General features: G+C 41.0%; 1 long non-coding RNA gene across 6 annotated transcripts; it reads right to left on the bottom strand.

Moving 5' to 3' along the window:
- Window positions 1-357: 357 nt before the first annotated feature.
- Window positions 358-4,215, bottom strand: LOC123144672 (uncharacterized). Of its 6 annotated transcripts, none has more exons than XR_006471840.1 (6): window positions 3,933-4,215; window positions 3,657-3,857; window positions 2,498-3,198; window positions 1,128-1,622; window positions 911-1,033; window positions 358-796 (listed from the first exon to the last, which is right to left on the bottom strand). It is a non-coding gene; the product is annotated as an uncharacterized lncRNA (long non-coding RNA). The 6 variants fall into 6 exon arrangements; XR_006471848.1 differs by having other exon boundaries at window positions 3,727-3,857; XR_006471849.1 differs by having other exon boundaries at window positions 3,772-3,857.
- Window positions 4,216-7,568: the final 3,353 nt, after the last annotated feature.

Here is a 7,568-nt window from a genome sequence, read left to right as displayed (position 1 = left end):
CAGAAGATGATATTGGCCCTGCTGTTGAGCCGCAAACATAGAATGTTGCTTTAGCAGGTACAGAATTTGTGATTTATTGGTGCGGAAATTAACTTCTATTCTTTATCCTGACGTATCTACTTGGGACAATGAAGCTATATTTTTTATCCCCACTGCTAGATGTAATCTAAAATATGAATGGCTATTTTAGTTCACACCAGGTATAGGACATAGGATGCACTAGTAAGGTGCCCGTGCGTTGCCACGGGAAAATAAATATAGTTCACATGACATATATACATATAAATAATCGATCAATCTCTCACCCAATCCTCAATTCCCAACCCACCACGTGCCTCCCACAAAAAAATATGCTCCTAAGCAAGGGTAATGGCCATTCTTCATCCACACACACACCAATAGACGCTCAGATTTGGACAGCCGACAGACATGCATGTACATGTCGTTGCATGCCAAATTGAAATATGGAGGTTGTGAAGCCAAATAACCAACTCTCGTTTGTAAGGAAAAGAAAATACTTATGAGCACATGCTTGTATTTAGACATGCTAGGTCCAACACATGTCCTCCTTTTACATCAATGATCTTCTCTTCTTTACCACTACTGCCGTCCTCTTTTTCTCCCACGGCCATCTTCTCTATCTTACCATTACGGCCGCTTCCATTGGTTCAACTCGTCGTCACCGACAACATGCAACTCATTTCAATCATATATACAGTACAATGTTCAAGGAGCACTCCAGCTTTTAGATACATAATTGTTGATGTCTAAATTGGATCAAGCATACATAGTACCTCTGCACAAATTACACGAGAATGATTCTGTCAAAAGAAACGATGCAACCAACAGAATTCATATTTTGGCTACAATAAACAAAGGATAAAATTAGCACCAGTGCGGTTCAGTTTACCCGATCATAGTTCTTCTCTCGCATATGTGGAAATAGTCCTACTACTTCAACATGGAAGCCAGGCACATCCTTCATGTAGTAAATTGTATGTTCACAAACCTTATGAACATTTAAAAATGTAGCCTGCATTTTCACAATCACCTAAACAATATTGTTCACCCGAACTGGATTAAAAAGTAAAAGGGTATATGAAAAATAATCATACATTAAAACTTACTGTGCGAACATCTCATATATGCTCAGATAGTAGTGTGATTTGATCATCCAAATTGCATCGAAAAGTTGATCTCAATATATCCGTGAATCCTCAATCATTGCCTGGTGTAGAGGAAGAAATGCTCAAGGCACATAGACAGGAAAACCAAATCAACATGCCCGTTCAAGTGATTGATGCCGGTTCCATCGTTTTATGTACAGAAGTATGGCACTGACACTACAAGATACATAAGGTCAGCTGAGACCGGTACATTGTTTACCAACTGTTCTTTGTAATGCTTGAGTCATCCTCGTTCACCTCCAATCTGAATGTTTTCCCAACACAAAAATTTACACATACGTGCAACTTCAACAATGTTTGTGTTCGCTTGTCTAGAACAGTTACCATTCTAGTCGTACAATTGCACTTAGGATTTGAAATTGTTCCTTTTGCATATGGTTGGAGCTGCCCATTCACCATCTTCCTCAACATCCTAGTCCTCGTGATTGGTTACATCTAAATGGCAATTAACATTTATGTAATAACTTGTATAACTCTACTGAAAATCATATGCATGCAAATTTTCAACAGCTAAGTTATCCCACACGGTATTTCGCAAAATGATTTTTTAATGGGTCCAAATTGAATGCAAAGTAACCATTGATCCACAGAGAAATCAAAAGGGTAACAAACCATTCCATTTTCTTATTTTTATGCTAATCATGTAGGTCAGGCATCGTCACTAATTGTAGCCTCAAAGTGACACAGGTTTATTTAACTTTGCAAACAAAGATAGTAAGATGGAGACATCGAGAGGAAGCGTACTATCAAATTTCAATCTTCATTATGCAACTAATAACAAACAAAGCTTAACGATATTTTCTATTTTCTTCTCTCATGTTTGTCCGTGTTTTTTTATGCAACTACTCAAGGGAATGACCATGTCTTTTTTAGCAGAAAAGGCTGGAGCTCTGCCATTTAATTAAGCAAGAAAAAAATTACGTACATCAGACTCCAGGATAACATTCAGGGATAATCCATATGAATTGCTTATTGCCTTCTTCCTACTTCCTTGTTCTGCTGTCTAGTTGATACAGTCGTTTACAGGGAGGTCTCCAGGTGAACATGTTGGTCATTTAGCTTGGCAAGAGATTAACTTTAGGGCCTATTATTATGTAGGCAAGCAGAGCAATTGAGGACAAGTAGTTTCTTTGGCTTGTTGGGTTATAGGCCTTGTTCCTTTAAATTCAGAGACGCACTATAAATTTTAACCAATCTCAGCTTCATGAATAGGCAGTTCTCCTGCCCTTTTCTTAAGATTATCTGGCTGTTGCATATGTATGATCAAAGACAGAGAAGCGCTGTAGATATAATAGAAATAATGCACTCACACTGTTGTCAGGTTCCTTGTACTTCAAGTAATGATGACGCGGCAGGGGGTAACAATCTCGTACCATGTTAGGGAGTCTCCGGCGGGCTTGGAGGAGGACCAGAGCACGTTTTTCCTACTCTGCCTTGCGCATCTCCGCCTCCTCGTTCGCTGCTGCAACATCTTTCCATGCCCATTGCAGGGGGTCGTCCTCCCCGGCTGGGTATAAACCACCTTAACCGTCGTGGTGCCGCCCCTTCCAGTCATTCATCCACTTGTGCAGGACCGCCATGACCGTTTTGCCTCATAAGCACATAATTCAACAATATATGGGATATAAGAAGTAAGCACCATTGCTCATGTTACAGAAATATCTCTTAAAAACATCACTTTCTCTATAGACAATGTAAAGAAAAACTGATAACAATTATTTTCAGCAGACCAAGAAAGAACGAGGGTTTGCCGAGAAATACTAATGAAACTAACAATTACCATTGTACGTTCTAGCATATTAGAAATTTCATTTCATTTACCATGTAGTACAAAACCTAAGTTATTGTCTGGAAGCATATACGTCAAATAAATATAGTGGAAAGGACCACAATGACATACCTGCAGAAGAGCCACAACTTGAGCAGCAAATTGCAAAATAACTTAGTTTGCTTGAGGAAATATCACATGGTAAAATCTCCATGGTTCCCTAGATGCATAAACATCATCACCCTGCAGGCAAATATGACTTACCAAAGCGGATCAGTCTACAACATCCAAACTTACCAATAAAAGATCTACATATGATGGGCACAAAAACTCCACGGGCACGAATAAATCCAGAAAATGTGAAAAGATCTACACTGTTACGGCAAGCACGACAAACACTTTAGAAATTTGAGCTTTAGTCATGTCGCTGGATATTTGGAACACCATAATGTTATTCCTACTGAACCTTGTGTCAGCCATTTGAATAATTACAACTAAAATGATATGTGACCTTTTATATCTGGCTGAACCTTGTGTCAGCCATTTAAATGTAATACTGTAACAAATTCCTACTGAACCTTGTGTCAGCCATTTAAATGTAATACTCTAACGAATTCTATATGTGGCTAAATTGACTACCTAACGTCCATGCTTATATAGCACAAAAAGTGAAGATTAATGTCCATGCTTATACAGCCCACCTTTCCCCAAACAAGGATGTACACGATTATTTTGTTTCTGGAAATATTGTTGACAGTGTACACACACAACCTCAAATTCTCAACCGGGAAAAACCAAAGCTAATCATCACTGAACTATTGTGCTTCTTTTGCATCACATCTCCCATGAAGAAGCTGCCACCGTGGTGGATGGGAAACTCCCATGGTGTGCTACATCTACATCTGCAGCAGAGGATATGAAGAGAAGGTGAGGTGTAGAGGTGGCATATCCCGGCCAAGATAGAGGGAGGGACGAACCTAGGGCCGCCGGAGACGCGCCGGCGAACCCTTGCCAGAAACCCTAGCCACGGGGGTGGGGTTGCGAGTGGTTGGTAGAGGCCGGGAGCGGAGAATCTGGACGGAGGGGAGGGAGGCGCGGACCATGGTGAGCTTGGGGGCGTGCTGCGCGGCGCCGGAGCTCGCCGGAAGCGGCCGGCGTGGGTGGTGGCGGCGGCGAGGACTTCGTGGGTGAGAGGAAGAGGAGGAGAGCTTGTGCGTGTGGTTGTGTCTGTTTTTTTTCATTGCAAATCTGATTGGACGGCGGGTTGAATACAACAAACTACAGAGACTCTTTTGCAAGAATGAAACGTTTTCTCTGGTAGTTACTTAAAAAGGGATTGCGGGTTGAATTCTAAGAAATAGAGGGACTTTTATGCAAAAGTGCCCACGACGTACGACCAGAAGCGATCGCTGGTTTATTAGTAGGTAGAGATGTATTAGTTAGGCTGGAAATCGCTACAGATGTGTAGTATTGTGTTGTGCACATGTGTATATTTTAGAACTATATATTCTGAAAATTACTATTCCGAGTATTGCTGCAACAGGTCAATAAACAGTACCTACAGATGTGTAGTATTGTGATGTGCACGCGTGTATATTTTAGAACTATATATTCTGAACATTACAATTTCGAGTATTGATGCAACAGGTCAAAGGAAGAAGCAGGTCGAAGGAAGAAGTTTAGACTAAAGTGGAGAGAAGAATTTTACAGCTGCGTGTATCCGGCTGGCTGCGACGGCCAGGGCGGGCTGTACCAGTGGGGATCTCCCGTAGGGATGCCACGCTGCGAGGGCAGGGTCCTGGGCGCTCCCTGGCGTCGCTGCCCTGGCGACCTTGCTGGAAGTTCTGTGGCGTCGCTGCCCTGGCGACCTCGGGGAAGGAAGCGACGCTGCTCGCGGACGGTCTCCACGTTGGTCGGGAACAATGGCGATGACGTTGGCGATGGTGCGACGGTGCGATGTCGAATTAATTTTGTTTCCTTATTTTACCAGAGATCAGCGTGGTGCGATGACGAATTAACGTTGTTTCCTTATTTACCTGGAGTACAGCGTGATTGTAGGGGGTGGATGGGGGGTGCTGGAGGTGGAGCACGGTCAGTCAAGGGTATTTCCTAAGTCCACACCGTACAGGCAGCAAATGAATGATGGCTGTTAGATTTAGATGTGCGGGTATAATTGTGTGGTGCTGATTGTTCCGTGTGTTTTGTGGGACAAGTTGCCGGGTGTACTTAGCGAAGTTCTTGTTTGCTTGTTTATTAGTAGTAGAGATTAATCCGACTCTCCCTCGGATGGATTTCGTTCTCCTTCCTCATCTACAAGTACCCCGATTCAGTTTCTATGGCGCACCGATTCCACTTCTGCCTTGCTATATACTGTGGGTCCCCTGCCGTTCTTCCCTCCCCAAGTTCAGGAGGCACCTCTAGGAGGAGCAGGTTGTGATGATTCCAGGTCATCCATTCTTGCTGCTACCCGTGTCCAATCTATTGGTCTCCTCAATTCTTCGCGGATCGGGGAGGGAGATTAACGCCCTGTTCGGATTACCTCCGCTCCACAGCTCCACTCCGGGAGCGGGTGGAGTTATAGTGGGAAAACGCGGAGCGCCGTTTTCCTGGCTCCACAGCTCCTCGTATTTTGCGGAGCGGGTGGGATACCGAACAGGGCCTAACAGGTGGCATTTTTTGGGGGGCGTCTTGGAAGCAAATCTGCCTGATCCTTTGTTTTGGTTTTGAAGTCCCTGTTGTTCAAATCGATTGATTGTTGATGCGGCGCCTGCTTGCCGGGAAACATCATAACAGCCTGTTTCAATCTCTTCTCCATACCAGGTTCTTCCTGACCCCCTCCCCCCAAATACTTCATCTACTCTGTTGCTTTTTTTTCCTTTTTACTATATATCCATTCTTTTAGTGCCCCACCTTGAATATGTTCAGTATGAGTAAAAGATTGAATTATGAGTCGCACATGTGTGTTGTCGTACTTTTCCCAAACTTAATATATCAACACGTTATTACCTTGACTGACAGCACTTTGTTACAACAATATTAAGGTTCGTTGGGTTTCAAAACACAACAAAATGACCATTATTACATTAGTCAATCACATTTAATAAAAAAATTATCGAACCCTTCTGTTTATAAGATTGGATAGTATATATGTCCCAGATTATTTCTAACATGGTTGTGCTGTTTGGCGAGATCGTGGACGTCAAGTGGACAGCGCTACCAATCATCACCACCTTTTTTAATCCTCCGAGCAACCCTTGTGGGTGCTGCTGAGAACTGTTACATGTGAAGGCCCCCAAAATCTTCAGTCCTACAGTATGATATGTATCAATTTCTCCACAGATCATTTGATCATTCTTTTGAAAACTAACATGTTTGATAGTTCTTGTAGCAGTTCATAATATGGGATTTTGGAACAAAAGGACTTCCATAAGTTTATGGTCCCTATTTATCTTATGGAGTATCATCTATCTATCTAGCAGCCGACTAGTAATTTTTGTTCTCTCATCTTCATAGGTAGGATATATGTTATCTTCATAATCTTTCTTAAGCAAAATATTAATATATGACATACAATAGCATTGCACTACAGTCATCTATCCTTTACATTGATGTTCGGAGGTAAATGTGATGCCAAATTCGTGATTTCTCTTAGTTCCCTAATCTCTGGTCACTGTTACTTTATTGTGTCTCAAGGTCATTTTGACTATTTATGTACATATGCTTCATCTTGAACCAGCTCATGATCCATGCAATTACTGATTTTGTTGAAAAAACTGTGTACTTCTATTATTATGTTTCCTGTACTTTGTGTAGAGTTTTTAATCTGTGTGGATTATTCTTGCAATCTATGGTTATATTATTCTTACATTCGTGTACTAAGGTCATCTCTCTATTGTATCAGCTACTCTATATCTCCTTCGTAGTAACATATAACACATATATTTGATGCTGAAACTGGTGCAAGCAAAGATTGTAACTTGAAGACTTGCCAAAGATGGTGTATTTTTGGGTATGTATAGGTTGTCGTTCAGGCCAATAATAATTGGTCGTCCAGTCATTTGTTGTAGATATACTTACATCTTAAGATCTTCGAGTGATGTCTCAACAAGTCATGCATAGTAAACTGATTTGTATATATGGAATTTGGTTAACCAAATTAGTTTATTTAAATCTCCTCATCATGTTTTACTGTACATTTGTTTGTAGTAGAATCAGCTCTGTATATATGTAAATTATAATTTTCAAGTTAGCACCTCTCTTTCTAAAATATACCAAGTTTACCAAAACTGATTTTAAAATATGTATATCTAAATTAGAATAATTTCCAGGTCTTCTATTTGGCCTCTAAGAATACACACCTGATGATTTTTAAGTACTGTATAGTGTATACTATATCCTCCTCATAATACCTTCCTTCATCTCATGTTGGTTTAAGTGTAGAACAAATACCCTTTCTCCCTGATTTCATATGTATAACTCTGCAGTGTAATATGGTTATGATAATTTAATTTCTCCATGTCACGCCAGCATAATGCTTTCTAAAATGGCAGGCTACCTTCTTTTCCCAAGAACAACTCATATATATTACTGTCGAAGATTGTAATTCTTTCTCT

The sequence above is a fragment of the Triticum aestivum genome, chromosome 1B (genome assembly GCF_018294505.1).
Source record: "Triticum aestivum cultivar Chinese Spring chromosome 1B, IWGSC CS RefSeq v2.1, whole genome shotgun sequence".
Classification (NCBI taxonomy): Eukaryota; Viridiplantae; Streptophyta; class Magnoliopsida; order Poales; family Poaceae; genus Triticum; species Triticum aestivum.
The sequence above is the reverse complement of the archived record's forward strand: the minus strand, read 5'-3'. Positions and strand labels throughout refer to the sequence as shown.